The following is an 18,729-nucleotide window of genomic DNA, read 5'->3' as shown; positions in this document are numbered from 1 at the left end:
GTCTGGCCTATCTGTCTCATAGGAGACGGATGGCAAGCGGTTTTCATGTGCTACTGAAATAAATTTTAGAATGGAAGCAATGTGCTACACATGGTAGATACTCATAAACTAGACCAAGGATCAGCAAAGTACAGCCACAGTAAAATCAGGTGTAACACCTGTTTGATAAATAAAATTTTATTGGAACAGTGGCACACTCATTGTTTGCATATGGCTGCTTTTGTGCTACAATGGCAGAGATGAGTAGTTAAGTAGCCTTCAAGGCCTAAAATGTTTACTAGCTGGTTCTCTGCAGAGAAAGCTTGGACACCTTTACCCTAGATGTCCTGACACTAAGCTTTTTGCATTAAAAAAACTGAACTTTCATTTCATTCAGACTATTATTTTTCTGATCTTTGTTTCTTGCAGCTAAATGAAGTTCTTTAATGATAAAATTGGGATGGAAATTTTCTATCTGATTATATTCCTACTTTTGATAAGACAAATAGTAGAAATAAATTACCCATAAAAGTACAAAACATTCATTCCATAATGTGTGTGTAATAAAATAGCTAACTTGTACTCATACACTTACTAATATTATCAACTAATTAGCTAGCATAACAATTCTTTTATTCACAAAAAGAGCCTGCCAGTTGAATAACCATATATATTGTGATCAGATTTTGTCACTGGAGCTAGTTGAACATTGCATTATTTATTCATTCATTCATTTCATTTAAAGCTATTCATTCACTCCATTTATAACTTTATTCAATAATCGCTGATTTCTATTCTTAAGTACGAGGCTATGATAAAAAATAAAGATGCAAGACAGAGGATCTGCCTTCCAGAGATTACACTGACTCTCTGTATGATAATTCATTCATTTGCTCATTCATTCATTCAAGCAAACCAACAAGTAAACAGATGATTGCAATATACCATGATAAGTGCACCTACAACACATGGGCGAAGGTAGGCAATGGTGATTTCTGGAACTCTGTGGTAGATGATGGGAGTTTGCCAGAATAAGTAAAAAGGATGAGGGAGGACAAGGCTATTTAAAAGAGAGGAAACTGTGCATAATGGCTGAGAGGAGGAAGAGGAGACAGCCGACTATACTTAGACAAAAACAGATTCAGTTTTGTGCTGCAATTGTGACTTGGGGCTGGAGAAATCAGCAAGAAGCCAGTGTTGGAAAGGATTTTAATGCTAAATAAGGAGGTTTGGCCAATATCCTGAAGACAGTAAGGAACAATAAAAAGATTACAGAAAGGCAAAAACAGGATCAGTCTTGCCTTTTGGAAAACAGTCTTCCTTTAATTCCTTTCTCTCTCACTTGTGTGGTTGCCACAGCTTCTTAACCAGCCCTTGAGCTTTCTCTCCTTTTTTTAACATTGCCTACTCTCAAGCCCGTTTTGGTCCTCACTTATAGTCATGAAGTAAGGTAATTCCAGAGGTGCCTCTGACAAATTAACTAGTTCATTAATACATTCTAACAGTAATAATACATTTACTAACAAAAAATTCTAGATTATAGTTCTCCACCTAGCTATCTGCTCTGAAAATCATTAAAATTTCACAATTAAGTATGAGGAATCAAATTTAAAATTACTGGCTAACTGACATCCTGGTTAACAGACCTTGACATGAATGCTGTCTTCTCAGGGAAGCCTCATCTGGTCATTCAATAAAAATTGCACATACACACATACGTTCACACATGCACACACACACCATCCTGCTATGTCTATTGGATTTGTTTGTAAACAACATAATATCATCAAATATTTACCTCCTTTACATTTTTAATACTTGCCATTCCGCACTAAAATTAGGACATAGCCCTGACGGTATTCCACAAAAAGGACAATGCAGCTAAAAAGTACTTACTGGATTTGCCCTAAATTTTCATCTGGACCTCTAAGATGTGGTTATTTGTATTATTATATATATATATTAAAAACCTATAGCTAAAATGATACTTAATAGTGGGAAACTAGGCGCTTTTCCCCTAAGATCTGGGACAAGACAAGGGTATGCTCTTTCAACACTCCCATTCAACATCATACTAGAAGTCCTAACTAGCACAATAAGACAGAAAAAGGAAGTAAGTGGCAATGCAGATTGGATAGGAAAAAATAAAACTATTTTTATTAGCAGATGCTATGATTGTCTATGTGGAAAATCCCAAAGAATAGACACACACATAAAAAAACAATAACAACTCTGGATCTCATTAAGGTCACAGGATACAAAGCTATAGCAAAAGTCAGTTGCTTTCCTATATACAAGCAATGCACAACTGTGATTTGAAATAAAAATACTAATTACAAGAGCACACAAAATATGAAATACTTAGTGTTCTAGCTTGCTAGCTGCCGGAACACAATATACCAGAAATGGAATGGCTTTTAAAAAGGGGAATTTAATAAGTTGCTAGTTTACAGTTCTAAGGCCAAGAAAATGTCTCAATTAAAACAGGTCTATAGAAATGTCCAATCAAAGGCATCCAGGGAAAGATATCTTGGTTCAAGAAGGCTGATGAAATTTAGGGTTTCTTTCTCAAGTGAGAAGGCGCATGGCAAACAGACACAGTTTCTCTCTCAGCTGGAAGGGCACATGGTAAACACTGTGTCATCTGCTAGCTTTTTCTCCTGGCTTCTTGTTTCATGAAGCTCCCTGGGAAGTGTTTTCCTTCTTCATTTCCAAAGGTCACTGGCTGATGGACTTTCTGCTTTGTGGTACTGCAGCATTCTCTGCTCTCTCCAAATCTCCTTCATTCTCCAGAATGTTTCCTCTCTTATAGGACTCCAGAAACTTATCGAGACCCACCCAAATGGTTGTCACCTAATCCAGTTTAACAACCACTCATGATTACATCACATCTCCAGGGAGATGATCTAATTACAGTTTTAAACATACATTGCTGAATAAGGATTAGAAGAAACAGCTGCCTTTACAAAATGGAATTAGGATTAAAACATGGCTTTTCTAGGGGAAATACATCCTTTCAAACCAGCACACTTAGGCATAAATTTAATAAAATATATACAGGATCTCTATGTAGAGAGTTGCAAATGTTGAAATAATAAATCAAAGATCTAAATAAATAGATATCTATAGTCATGGATGGGAAGAATCAATATTATGTCAAATTTTCCTAACTGGATTTATAAAGTCAATGCAAATCCAGTAGAAATTCCATTAAGCAGTTTTTATATCTCAAAAAACTGATTCTAAAGTTTACATGGAAAGGCAAAAGGCCTAGAACAGTCAACACAAAACTGAGGATCAGCATTGGAGGAAACACAGTACCACACTCAGAGACATCAAATAAAGGGACAGTAATTAAAACAGCATGGTAACGACAAAAGAATAGGCATACACATCAGTGGAAGAGAATAGAAAGGCCAGAAATAGACCTATGCAAATACCTTCAACTGGCCTTGGACAAAGAAGCAGGAGCAAAGGCAATTCAATAGAGAAGAGAGAGTCTTTTCAACAGGATGCACTGGAACAGATGGACAACTATGTACAAAAATATGAACTTCAACACAACCCCTAAACCTTTTGCAAATGTTAGCTCAAAATAAATCATAGATCATGATGTAAAACGTAAAACTATAAAACTTACAGAAGAAAACATAGGAGAAAATTAAAGTTACCTTATGTTTGGTGATGAGATTTTAGGCAATCATTTCATATACGTATTTGCGATCTGTATATCTTTTTTGATGAGGTATCTATTCAGGTCTTTGGCCCATTTTTAAAATTGAGCTGTTTGTTTTCTTGTTGAGTTTTAAGAGTTCTTTGTGAATTTTAACTACACGTCCTTAATCAAATATGTATTTGCAAAACTTTCTTCCAAGTCTGTGTCATGTCTTTCCATTTTCTTAACAGTGTCTTATATAAAGTAGATTTTTAATTTTAATTAAGCCCAAGTTATTGATTTGGTAGTTTTATGGATCATGTTTTAGCTATTTGATTATCTTCTGAATGACTCCACTTATGTATGAATTTCTTGCCACAAACATGGCAGCTTAACATACTATGAATTTATTCTTTCACAGTTCTGGAGGCCAGAAATGCAAAATCAAAGTGTTGGCAAAGCCTTACTCCCTCCAGAGGTTCTAGAGGATAATCTATTCCTCATCCTGTCCAGTGTCTGACACGGGCTTGTTCAACAGTTCTTGCCTTAACACTGTATCACTCCAACCTCAGTCTCCATATCACATTACCTTCTCCTCGCCATGTCTTCCCCTCTGGGTGTCTCTCTCAAAACTTCCACTGCCTCTCAGAAGGATAGATGTGATCGCATTTCCGGCCCACCAGGACAATCCAGAACAAGTTCCTCCTCTCAAGATACTTAGATCAATCACATCTTTTGCTATATAAGGTAACAGTCACAGGTTCCAGAGATGTTACATGGATATATTTTGGGGGCATCTTTTGGAGTACCACAACTTTCTTTCTGTTTTAATAAAGACTAATTTTGGTGGCAGAGTTAAAGGAAGCCCTGAAGTTGAGGAAGAGAAAACAATGCATAAAGAAGGGGCCAGGAACAGAAGTCACTAATGGACTGGATACTTTTCCTAGGGGCCAAGGATCTCCAGTAAGCATTAGAAGCTATAAGAGACAATGACAGATTTTCCTCTACATGCTTCACAGAGTGCACGGCCCTGGTGACACCAGACTCTGGATTTCTTGATTCTACACTGTGAAACAGTATATTTCAGGTATGTAAAGCCACCGAGTTTGTGATATTTTGTTACAACAGCCCGAGGAAAGTAAGAGAGATGACAAACCCTGAATTTTTAGGCCCTTTCCCTACACTGGCATCAGAGCTAGGTCAGTGTCTAGAGGCTTCCCCAGCCTAATTCTGCTTTCCCTCCTCTTAAACTCTCACAGAAATAATTTCCTCTTAAGACTTTATTTTGCTAAATATATCTCAGTGTTCACTTCCTGATAAAGGACCCCATGTGTGAGGATCCCAGTGGGAAACAAATGGCCTACTTAACATGGGTAATTAAGAGTCTAGGGAAAGGATTATTTAGAAAGTGTGGACAAGGATTAGGTAAGCAACAAAGGCCAGTGTAGCACCCTGGACTAGCAATAGTGGGAATTTATTGAACGTAGACCTGAGGGAGTGGGGACATGGCAGATAACAGACCCTGAGCAAGCAGCCATATTGAGTCTTCTAAGAATCTCGGCTTTAGGTGGTAGGACACATCCCTCCTCATCAGGTGATCTGGCTGGACAGGAGCTGGGGAAACAAATGCCCTGATCTTAGCCCCCTCCAAGTTTCCAATCTCCTCCAATGCCTCACATTGGCCAATCCCACCCAAAGCCAGAAGGCAAAAATCCCCATTAGAACAGTAGTTGAACAATCTCCTGAGACACAGAGAAAAATAAGAAAAGTGTAAAGGAGGAATCTGAAGAGGCATATATAAACTATCCAGGACAGCTAGGGAAAGAGTGTGACAAAAAAAAAAAAAAAAAAAGAGGGTCCAAAGCAAAGCTCTGACACACTGCCATATAGAGAATTTAAGGGGAAGAAAACACTCCTCCACACCCTCCTCATCACACCCTTGCCCTCCATCCACCCATCCCCCACCACACGCCAAAAATAGAAGAATATGGTGTCAAAGAAGACAACAGTAGAGAAAGGCAAAATTCGTGCAAGGAGAGGATAGAGGGCACTTTTCAAAAGTTGCTGAGCAGATAAGTAATATCAGGATTGAAACATCCAATGGCAACATTGGTGGCGACACTGTGTCCTTAGCAATAGCAGTTTCTCTGAATTTGGACAAGCTCAATTGGAATGGGTTGCATAATAAAACTGAGTTTATGGAAGTGAAGAGTGTGAATGTATTCAACTCTTTGAGAAGCTGGATTGTGAAGAGGGTAGGGCAATATAAGTAGCTATCAAGGAAGTTGTTTTATTTATTTAGTGGAAATTATTGGAACTATTTTAAAATTGATGACAACACTTATTAGTGAAAATGGTACATATTCCAGGAAAGAAAGTGGCTGATCAGTGTTTCAAAGTTTAAAGGGCAGAAGATAGAAAACACATGGGGGTCAAAATTAACCCTAAGGTTGGGTATGGACACAAGTCATATTGGAGAAAGAGTAACTGGGAAATGAAAGATATCTGGCTGATCACTTCTGTTTTCTCAATGAAATAAAAAACAATGATGTTTAAATCTTTGTTTTCAGCTGAGAGTTAAGTTAGACAGTTGTGGGGAAGGGAGGTAAGGAGGGAAGTTATGAGAAAATATGTGATACAAATGTGATAAAGTGGGCTCAACAAAGGCATGTAGTAAGAAGAGTAGACAGTGATAAAAAACAATTGAAAATTATTAATCTTTACTTTGGAATAATAATCAGCCTGATTGAAAATTATTTATTTATAGACTAAGGCATTTAAAGGACAAATAATCATATTCGTAATCTACAAATTTTGAATCAGATAGACCTGCATTCCCACTCAAGTTCTGAGCTGTGTCTTCCTGTATAAAGCAAATCACTGAACCCATTTGAGCCTCAAATTTCTTTTTCATGAAAAGTGGATAAAACCACCCACCTCACAGAGGTATTAGCATTTAATGAAATAACGTGCATAAAACAAAATAAAAGATTCTGAACAAATGTCATTTTCTCCCTTGCTTTTATGAATAAGGATTTAAGATTTTTTGTGTGTGGTAATGAATTTGGGCATATATACACTACATACACTGGGGAAATAAATTAGAAATTTATAAACCTTTCAGAAATTTATGTGGGTGGTTTAAAGTTTCATAATTGTGTTATTTTTGGCCTCTACTGACACATAAAAAATCTAAAAGAGAAAATTAAAGGGAAATCTTTGGTGGTGCAAAACCAGAAAATATATTCAGCTTCATACTGTCTACGTTTTTGAAGTCATGAATTTGAACCTGGATTTTAATTTTTTTATTCTTTTCAAGTTAAACTTGAGTGAATTTGCAATTCCCTTTCTTTTCACATATGATTTTAAGGAGAACTTTTATAATACAGACGGGCAGGTTAGGTGAAAATGAGTATCTTGTGCAGGAACATAACCTTTTCAATATGAAATACCGAATGTAAAGTACTATGGCAGTTTCTATTTTCCTATAAGGACCACTATAGCTCCCAAACCAAGCTCTTCGGGAATCATGTTATTATCTCTGTAAGAGATGGCACCTACACCTTACACTTCTGAATACTCTGTGACTACCTTGACCAACAGATTATAACGATGCTATATGATTTGGGTGGCTAGATCCTAAAAATGTCACACACGTCAGCCTTGCTCTCTTGGGACCCGTGCTTTTGGAAATTGGCCCAAATACCCTATGAAAGCCAAAACCAGACCATGTAAAGAGAGCACATGGAAAGGTGGAATGTAAGTGTAACAGCCAAGAGCCAAAGTCCCAGTCAACAAACGACATTGATGGACAGATATGTGAGTAGATGTGCCTCCAGATTCCTGTAGCCTGAGCTGTAAGTCCTCTCCTTCCCTAGGCTTCAAGTCTCCAAGTTAAGGCACAAAGTACTGAGGAACCCAAACAAGCCAACCCCTATTTCCATTCTAAAGTATTGAATCACCAAATCCATGTGCTCAATAAAATGGTTGTTGTATAGCACTGAGTTTCAGGGGTTTGTCATGCAATAGTGACCCAAACAAGAGCTTGGCATGACGTTTAGCACATGTACTCAGCACTGAATAATGACAACAATAATAGTTCTTATTAAATTTTAGCAAATGTTGAAATTTGAGTGTGTTATGTGTGTATACATGTGTATGTATACATGCTTAGTTATGAATTTACCATTCTTAAATTGTACAAGCAAATTCAATTGTTTATCAATTTTTCATCTATCCATGAAATGAGGAATAAGGTCTTTGGAAGTGAATTTAGTGTGAATATTTACTTTGGGGTTTCTTCCAGACTTGGATTCTGAAGCCTTGAATAGCTGAAAGAATAAGGATCATGGAATTAAAAAAAAAATAGAAATCTTCTACAATATACTGGCAAAAGGTAGGGCAGTAGTATCTTAATTTTCTGGCCTGCCAACTATAGCCACAGATCTTGAATCTAGGGAGAGAAAAGGTTTATTTTGTCTATTAGTTTCTGTTTATATTTGGAGGGGGGAATAAAACCTGTTTGTCTCTGCTATTAATATTTTCTACATGCAAATATAGGACCAAATGAACAGGAGAATATAAAAAAAATGGTAAAGAATAACCCTTTCCTTCATTTCCACAGTGGAATATTCATTAAGTAAGAATGCAATTGAATGACTTTCTCCATCTGTCTACCCTTGAGGTTTTTCAACAGAAGCATATTTTCCTGGATTGTTGATTATTGTTAAGTTGATATATTCATCTTTACTATTTTTATGTGTAATTCAAGGGAGCAAAAACTCAGGAAAACAATTCTCCAACTTTTAGCCACTTTCCCAAGAACCTACGATGTGACATATATTCAAGGCTTGTAATGAATTAAGAATTCCTGTATTTATCGACTGTACAGTTTTTCCTATTAATTAAGAAATAATTCATTCAGTGTCAGGAAATTCCTAGAAGGGAACCAATATTCTTTCAAACCTTTAATCCCTTGAAAATAATCTACTTGAATTCTGTTATACAGCTTCAAACTAGAGTACATAACTGCCTAAGGAAAATCATTACTGAGGTACTCTGGGGAGATTTTTTTACCAAATGTTATTTGATGTCTGCTCTGGACAATAATATTGCTGATAGTGAATCCACATTGTAAAAATAGAGAGTTGTACTCAATTTTCAGATGCAATAGAAAAAATTATATTTTGGCTAGCTATAGTTTTATTTGCTTCCAGAAAAATCACTACCTTAAACTTTTCATGTGCATTATGGCTCATCAAAAACACCATCGAAAAATATTTATGATTTTATATTCTCATTTCTTTTCCTCTGTTGTGGCTAGTACTGAAATATAAAATGCTGTCTATCCCTATTGGATAAAATGTTAAACTTATTTTTTTTAATGATCCAAGGGAATAGAATTGGTGATGTGTTAACCTTAATTACTGAGCCATTAAGAAGTAAAGTTGAAAAACTTTTAGAATATAACATTTTCTTTAAAATTTTTCTGAAAAATAGTAATTATTTAAAATTTTATGTGATATTCTATAAGAAAAATATAATTTGTCTCCACGTTGCTGGTCACTGCTTTCCTTCACCCCTTTATCATATCTCGCCTCACCTGCTAGTAAAGCCCCTTTTATTTCACGATCCATACTGCAATCAAAGTACTGCATAAAGGACTCTCACATCTGACATTCTTTAATGTTTCTTTGCTACCTACATAGTGAATAATGTCCAATTTGCATAGTTTAAAAAAATACAATGCAACTATAAACTCTGAGCTGATTAAGAGCATGGCATTTTAGTAAGGTAACTTTTAAGCTCAGACTGGCCCAAAACTGTCACTTGGCGCAATAGTTAACTTCTTTGTATCCTATTATAATCTTCAGAAAAATAGTACAAATGATCTCACTTAGGATGGAGGAGGACTGTGTTCTTTAAAGCATGTAACACCTCTGTGTAATCCATATTTACTATAGTAAATGACTGGAATATAAGAAGTATTTCTTAAGTTATGATTTTATTTTTCTTTGCTGCAGATGTTTATTTACAGAATTACAAGTACAAACTGACTAATGAAATGATGCTACTTCGTATGTTAATCAGCTTAATGAAAAGGACATTTAAGTGTTTTTATAACCAAAGGAAGGTAAAACAATGAATCCAATTCTGAACCGGAATGATTGCTCCGTAGTAGACGATGCGTGTGATACATTTGTAAAGCCTGTGGGACAACTTTAAATTCACCAACTCTGACAAACTGAACCATAGTGCAAAGTTTCTAATATAGGTTTCTAAAAAAGGATACTGGAAATACATTACTCTACTTAAGAATAATTCAAGGTGTGAAATGAGGTTGAAATGTCTTAAATCAGGTCTATCTAAAAAAAATTGGTGAGCAGCTGTTCAGAGATCAGCTGAGAAACAGCTCGCCTCAGCCTCACCTGGTTAAAATGGTCTAAATTTAGCAACACTTGGAAATCCATGGAGAAATAATGCCATGTGATGTACTTTCAACTAACACATTGCTTCTTCAAGGCTATTTCAGAGAGGCTCTATATCCCTTCTACTTAGGTATATAATGTAATTTTGAGGTATTTGCTGCAAATGCTTATATAGGGCATGCTGGAAAAATAAAAGAGCTAACAATTTGATTACTTAAAACTTTATTTCCATAGGATAACAGACATCACCACCACCCCCCAACGCAAACACACACACACACACATGCGCACATATAAGTACACATTTTATCAGAGTGACTCACATTTTGCCTTACTAGATTGTAAGCATTTATGCTCATTAGATAAGTAAAGTCTCAGATATTACTTCATTTACCAAATGATTTTTGTAATATAATGTTTGTGGAAAGCATGGATTCTTTCCAAACATAATTTTTCTTCTTATTTAGTTCCTAAATATTACCATCTTATTTGATATTGACTAGATATAGCTTCCTTTCTGTTCTTTTGAAGGGTGGTTCACATGTACATTTAAAAAAGAATTTTTTATGCAGAAGACAATATATTAAAATACCATCACCATTATAGCAGTTCTAATGACAGTACCAATATGTTAATTTAGATGATATATTTTAAAGCCAATAATTATTTCCTAAACCCTTCTAGTGTACCTGAAACCCTAAGGCAAATACCGTTAGCAATAGACATGACAAAAATAATGCTTTTCCGATCACCTCCAAGATATTTTTTGAAGGGAACTCATAAGTGAACCACCTTTAATTTATGAACTTTTTCTTATTAGGGTCCTGTGGCTTATTTCTAACAGTTGAGAAAGCCTAGATGAAAATTTGAAAACTGTTTCAGTAGAACAGAAAACATGAAGATACTAAACTATCATTTAAAAACAATTTCATTGAAATGCAAACATAAAAGTATACAGTTATGATTTAGATTTTTCCAATTGGTAAACATACATTTTTCTCACAATCACCCAAACTCATTCACTCTTTTTAAAATCCAGATGTTAATACAACAGAATCTGTCTTGTTAGAACTTAAATACATTTGAATGAAGAATATACATCTGGTTATTGAGTTGATGCCATTTGGGATATATTTCTCAAACAATTGCTCAATTTCAGCATTGCTCATTTTCATTATGAAGTATTTTACATATGCATAAAAGTAAAAAAATTAGAATTAAAAAGTAAAAGCAAAAACCAAAACCAGTAAACCAACAATCTAATATTACAAGCACCAGGCATCCCTGATGTTTTCCTCCATTTCAATATTAACCTATGCTTTTCATTGTGAAATGTTCTATATAGGTAAAAAAGTAAAAAAAAAAAAGAACTAAAAAGTAAAAACAAAAAGAAAAACCAACAACCTATTATTATAAACAACAGGAACCTCAAACCTATTTTTGTCAAATCTTAATACTTTGCTTTAATTTGTTCTGATAGTCTAAGAACTGAATATTTAAAATAATATTTGGGGTGGTGTAACAGTGGCACAGTAGGGCAGAATTCTCACCTGCCATGCCGGAGACCCAGGCTTGTTTCCTGGAGCCTGCCCATGCCAGAAAGAAAAGTGAAAAAATAATAATATTTGAACCTTTGTAAATCACCAAAATTATTTCACTTCTTCCTTCCTCTGTGATAATCATTCTCCTGAATTCTGTGTTTATCATTTCTATGATTTCTTTATTTTATATATACAAATATATATATATGTGGAGAGGAAGAGAGGAGGAAGGAAGGGAGAATAATATGTATAGTACCATTTTATATATTTTGAAACTTTAAAATGAGAACATACTGGAGATATCTCTCAAAATTGCATTATTCATTCAATATTTTTATATATATCTTTGTTCACAGATGTAACTCTGGCTCACTCATTTTCATGTACGTGTAGAATAATCTTAATTTGTATTAATATCCCATATTTATACACAGCTTTCTACTCATGAGTATTTAGATTAGCTCTAATTTAATTTTCAAATTATTAAAAATGATAATAAACAATAAACATCTCCCACATGTTTCTTGGGTGCATACTTCTGCATGGAATTGCTGGATTTGAGGGCATGCTTTATTATGAACTGTGAAATTGCTCTCCAAAATGGACTTATTTTAGTCAGTTGCTTAAGATTTTGTCCATAAGATAAATATGGGGAAACACATCCCAGAGTTACCCCATTCCTCCAGAATGGATAAGACCTGTGACTTGTTTCCTAACAAATACAAATATGGCAACAATAATGAGATGTCACACTTTTAATTAGGTTACATTATATGGCAAAACTTAAAGGGTATGGAGGCATTATTAAATGAGATGATCCTGGGTGGGCTAGACCTAATCAGATGAGCCTTTTAAAAAGTCAGAGACTTGGACTAGGAGAAACTCAAATTCTCCTCTCTCTCTCTCTCTCTTACTCCCCCCAGCTTTGAAGAAGAAAACATCATGAATTCTACAGCCTTGAGGAAAAAAAATTTGCTAATAGCCTGAGGAGGCTCAGAAGTGAATCCTTTCCCAATCAAGCATCCAGATGAGAATGCAGCCCACTGCAGATACCTTGTAATAATTGATGGGTATTGTGTTAAGCTGTTAAATTTGAGGTGGTCTATTATACAATTATAGAAAACTAATACAACTCATATGAGATGAATAAATGTGTTTAATTTGCTTATTTTGGATTCTAGGAATCGAACAATTTTTCTCTTGAACATTCATTTCGCTCTTTTATATACTTCCCATTAATATCCTTTGTCTGCATTTCTATTGGGTTGTTTCTGTTTTCTTATTTATATATGAGCTCTTCATAGAAAATTTCTCCTCTTTAAGTGGTTTTCAGTTTTTAATGGTATCTTTGTTGTTTCAATTTATATTTTATCTATATCAATTTTTATGTAATAAGTTATTTTAATATATATGTATGTTAATTTTTTAATTCAACATCCAGTTCTACTATGTGAATTGAGGCATATAGCCTAGAAAATATAAATGGCCAATGTGGATGAATCTTACTTTAATTCAAGGAGGACTAAAATAAACATTTGATTCTAACCATCATTTTAAGTTCGAATTAATAGTCATTATTAGTTACAACATAAGTATGAATAAAGTCTGAGCTGCTGAGAGATTTCAAACAGAGTCGAGAGGTTATCCTGGAGGTGATTCTTACACATTATATAGATGTCCCCTTTTTTAGTTTAAGGTGTAAAAAAAAAAATACACATTAAAAACCTTTCCAGGAAACTAAATGGATGCTTGGGATGGTTAAGTTTCTGTCAACTTGGCTGGGTTATGGTGTCCAGTTGTTTGGTCAGGCAAGCACTAGACTGATTGTTGCTGTCAGTGTATTACATGGCTTTAAACCATTAGACAGTTTATTGAAACTATGACTGATTGCAACTGCAACCAACAAAGGAGATTGCCTTCAACAATGAGAGAAGCCTCATCCAATCAGTTGTAGGCCTTAAAGAAAGAACTTATGATTTCAGCAATCAGAAAGACTTTCCATCCTTACTTTAATCAACCAGCTTCTCCTTGGGAATTCATTGAAAACTTCATCAGAGTTCCCAGTTTGCAGCCTGCCCAGGGAATTCTAACTTGCCAATCTCCAAGGTGATATTTGCCAATTCCTGATAAATCTCTGTTCTGTTTCTCTGGAGCACCACGACTAATATGATGTTTTTAGGACTTTTTTTTTTTTTTGTATGCTGTATGGCAGGGTCACACTTCATTATTTTTCCATATGAGTATCCTGTTATTGCAGCACTGTTTTGTTGAATTTTTGTTTGATTGTTTTTATTTGTTTGATTGTTCTTCTTTGTTTGTTGTTTTTTTGGGAAGTGCATTAGAGATTGTCTTTTGTATTCAATTGCCTCAGTTTGATGATGGTTTGATGGAAACAGCCGACAAAATGTTCAGTATTTCAAAGTGTTTATATTCTTGTATCTAACTGCCACAACCACAGTAGATCTTTATTTTTCTGTTAAAAAGATGAACATAGTAGTAACTATGTCAGTTAAAATTACTTTGAGAACTAATAATAATGTGCATGAAAGAACAGGCCTGATTTACTTATCTCATTTGTGTTTTTAGATACAAATGTATTTCCTGTGAGAAAAATACTAAATAGGATGTATATACAAGGATGTGGAATCAGTGGAAGCCAGAGGTAAAAGGGGAAAACAAACCCTATGCTAGATTAAAATCCTGCCTTAGGAGTAAGAGTGAGTTTTGTTAAGGAGGGGCGGGCTCAGAGTAGAACTGGGACCTGCACCACAAGTATGCTGTCATTAGACCAGGGAACACCATGAGGATTATTCAATTGCCATGGTGTTGGATGGGAAAAGAAAAAGGATATAGAGGAAAGAAGAGGCCCACACATCAGCAGAAAGCCAGGAGATACGAAGAGGGACTTTGGGTAAATGACCCAAGAGATGGAGACTAGTGAAGCAGTAATGCAGTGGACTCAAACCAGCCAGGACAGACAGACACAGGTACTCAGATCAAACCTTCACTGGATGGGATGTGTACCCTACTGCCATAGGTTCTGGGGAATAAGTACGGTTACACAGTGGTCTAGATCTCAATGATCCCATAATTTATTTGGGAAAACAGACTCAAAACTCATTCATCTTGATATGAGGTAACTTGATGAATAACCGCGTGCTTTGGAAAACCAAGAAGGAAGTATGATTTTGACTGGAAGAAGCATAATAAACACTGGGCCCCTATGTGATCTCAAGGAGAGAGAGAAAATGCATGAGAGAGGGTGTTCTAAGTGGCCAAAACATTGTGATCAGAAGTTATGAAATGAAAGAAACAGAGAGGAGGGGTTGGGAGTGGATATCAGGAACTGAAACCAAAGACTGGAAAAAAAGAAGCTGCTAGCTGGATAAGAGCTCTGAATGTCAAGGAAAGAGGAAACCAAAAAGGAGGCAGAGGCAGAATTCGGAGCTTCTCCTTCATCTCAGTAATGATATGTCATTATTTCCATGTGAAAATAGCCACAGCATATTATTATTACTTTATTTGATATAAATTTGTTCGGTGTCAGAAACGGACTATATTATAAATGAATAGAAACCACTGGTAAAGATAAGAGAATGACCTCAAAAGGTAATAGTGCAGAAGTGCAGGAGACCATGGTTTCTACCCTCCACATGCCTGAGAGTGGAAAAGATCACTGGTGGGGTATAGCAGAAGTAGAAACATTTGTATGAAAGAAAGACCGAAGGTCCATTTTCCATTTTTTAAATAAATTTATTGTTATTATTGGAGTTCACAAATTTCCTTCTCCATTCTCCTATTAAATCACTGAAGACAACTGCACTATTTTCTTTACTGCCATTTTAGACCTGTCTTTATGGACTTTTCATGTCACTTAATAAATGCTTTCCTTTGTCCCCATATCTCCTTTCTTGACTAAATGCAAACACCTGGATTAAATGCATGCACATTTCACAACAGTTCTACTGTAAGCAAGGATCCCATCCACATTACAATGTCCTTTACAGTACACACTCAGGGCCCCTGATTAGACCAGCATACGGCCAAAGTCGTAAGCAAAGCACAGTAGCAAAATTTGGGGTGACTATAATGAACGGTCATATGATGAGAAAGTTGTACTAAGAAATAAGAAAGTTGATGAAACCTAGTTGATGGCACCTAGTAACTTATTTTTGCTGTTACAAGCAAGAAGACAATGAGAAAACAATTTCATTAACCATTGGAGTAATGAAAAAAATCAGCTTTATACTTTCATGCTAAATGATATATTTTAACAAAAATTTGCCATATTAAATTCTTTCTTTGACAGAAAAAGACAGCTTAATAGCTCTGTAAAATATAATCTATCATTTCATTTTAGAAATTGTGAAATATTATAACAGTGTACTTTTTGAAAATGCTTTGGATTTCAATGAATAAAGCAGTAAGCATTTTTTTTAACAAAAGATAAATTTCATTCATTCTTGATAACCAATCACCTCTTTTGTAATCAGAGTACTTCCTGGATCCAATTTGAACCCTGACGAGAATTTTATGCATCTATATTTGTCTTCCATTGATTATTTCTTTTATATGTGTGTATAATGACTAATAACTTGGTACCCGGGAAATTATTTTGTTAAGGACAGACAAAAAGTTAGAAAGTGGGAGGAAATGGTTTTAAAAATTATATTTTAGTGTCATTTCCCAATGAGACACTCCATTCTCTTTTAATCACTTTTTAAAATGAGTTGATATGAAAATCCTAAGAAATGAGTACTCCAGTGACAGACTTTTAATTAAATGTTTCTATTATTTTTTCAGTTTTGTTATTTGAAAGAGTCATGTTATATACATTATTGATGTTTAGAGGAATGCAAAAAAGTATTTCATTCTTCCTTGAGCCTTTTCCTAACCAATGCTAAATTGTTCATGTACAGTTTCAGGGGATCATTTAACGACCTGATATTATATAAAACATTCATGGATTTGATGAGAGTCTCTAAATTTTCTATGCTTCTAAATGCTGAGATCATAGATTTCCAGGAATTTAAAAGATGCCATGTGCTTCCTCCTTCATAAAAATAAATGACATATTATACTTTTGGCCATTAGCTGCCAATAATAATCCTTCTCTTAACAATGGTATAAGATGCCAAAGTAAGGGGATTCATACTTGAAATTCAAATTTAAGCTGATTTCTTTACAGTCCCATTTTATTTCAAGGTAACTGGAATATGTGTATAATAAATTCTAGACCACTGATGATATTTGAACAACGCATTTAGGTTATGAATCATATAAATTTTTTTATTATTTACATTTTTTATATTTTAATTTTTAAGATCTTGAGTCATTCAATAAAATACAAAATGTTATTTGTGCTCAGTTGTATTTTCAAAAGTAATATATGTACTAAATATATTTTCTAATATGACAATATATTAAAAGTTTTGACTTTCAAAGATAAGCCATGTTTAAGTAATTTCTGATGTAGTTTAGAAATAAAGAAAATAAATTTCTAGCAATAAATTTAAATATATAATCATGATAGCTAACAATTATTGGATGATCTCTATGGATCAGGTACTTTTTGAACATTTTAGATTTATTCACCCATCATAATTTTCTGAGTGATGTAATAATATGATCTCCTCATTACAGTTGAAAAAACTGAGACAGGTATATTAAGTTACTTGCCTAGCATCACACAATGAGTAAGTGATGGAGCCAGAAGTGAAATGGAGGGAGTCTAGCGACGGAACTTCCACTCGTAGCCAATTTTAATTACTATATTCAGTGACTCTCTCAATGATAGACTAAATATTTTATATTTATATTAAAAAGTTGTAGTGCCAATGAGAATAGAGACAACAGAAAAATAATCCTATAATTTCTCTTTACAAATTGCTTTATCTCCACATTCACCATTGCTTTTTGTACACTTTTATCTCAACAACTCTAACTCTATTACATCAAATACATTATACATGTCCCCCAAATCATTAAATTAACTTTTGCTTTATTTCTTTGCTATCCCTTAGAAATAGTTCTTTTAAGTGATTTTCAACAGGATTCATTTGACATTAGACACCCTATGAGGTGAAGACAAGAGCACTCGTATGGGATGTCAGAAAATGTAGACGTGTTCACAGCAGAGCCCAAAGGAAATGCTTGATATCATTTCAATTTATTTTTATTTGATGGTTCAAAAACAGCACACCACTTTAAATGTCACCTCCTTGATTTTTAGAGGAGTTGAGAAATGTTTGGGCCCTTGTAGTGTGTGTGTGTGAGAGAGAAAGAGACTCGCCTCTTCAAACCAATTAGTTCATTTTTCTAATGGGTTTCTGCATTTTTCTTACTAATGATCTTTATATAATTTTTAGAATGTTTTTAAACATTTGCATTTCAGATATGTTGTAAATATTTTCTCTCACTTAAATTTTAACAGGCATCAGGCATAGTTTGAACTATGATACAAAAGAAAAAAGTAATATTATCTATGTTAAAGTTATGTATAAAACTGAAATTTCCCAAAATATTACTTTATATTAGGAAATGAAAAATCACTTCAAACTAATGAAAAATGGACCTGTACATATTTATAAATGTATACATAAGATATTAGAAAAATGTTATAATAAACATAATGTCAAGGTTGAGAAACTCCACTATAAAGCATGGGGGTGAAAACAGGTGTTTTCTACTTGTTCTAAGATCAATTAGATGACAAAGTCCATTTGTCAAATATTTATCCTAATCAGAGAAATGTTCACATACACATGCTTTTACACAATGCACTCATACAATGACCCATATGGCATTAAAAGTCACCATCCATCAATCATCTTAGCTTGTGATCAGCTCTGGGAGTAGAAAGGTAAACAGAACACATTCCCCAACCTTGAGGAATGCAGTCTAGCTGAGAATGGGGAATTCATATACATATAACTCTTAAAATACAGGGAGATAAATATAAATAGAATTAAGTAAAGCATAGTGATAGGGAAACAACTGAACCTGAGTATTAGATAAAAGGCTTTACAGAGAATGTGATATTTGAACAGAATCTTATTCAAGCACTAGGAATTAGCCAAGTAGAGGGAAGATATATGCTAAAGACAGATAGATGTATGATAGCCAG

General features: G+C 34.5%; 1 protein-coding gene across 7 annotated transcripts in view; it reads right to left on the bottom strand.

Annotated features, from left to right (window-relative positions):
• The window catches only part of DGKB (diacylglycerol kinase beta), an 802,099-nt gene that overhangs the window by 675,597 nt on the left and 107,773 nt on the right, over positions 1-18,729 (bottom strand). The gene's annotated exons all lie outside the window — the stretch shown is intronic.

Source organism: Tamandua tetradactyla, chromosome 1, assembly GCF_023851605.1.
Source record: "Tamandua tetradactyla isolate mTamTet1 chromosome 1, mTamTet1.pri, whole genome shotgun sequence".
NCBI classification, from domain to species: Eukaryota; Metazoa; Chordata; class Mammalia; order Pilosa; family Myrmecophagidae; genus Tamandua; species Tamandua tetradactyla.
The sequence above is the reverse complement of the archived record's forward strand: the minus strand, read 5'-3'. Positions and strand labels throughout refer to the sequence as shown.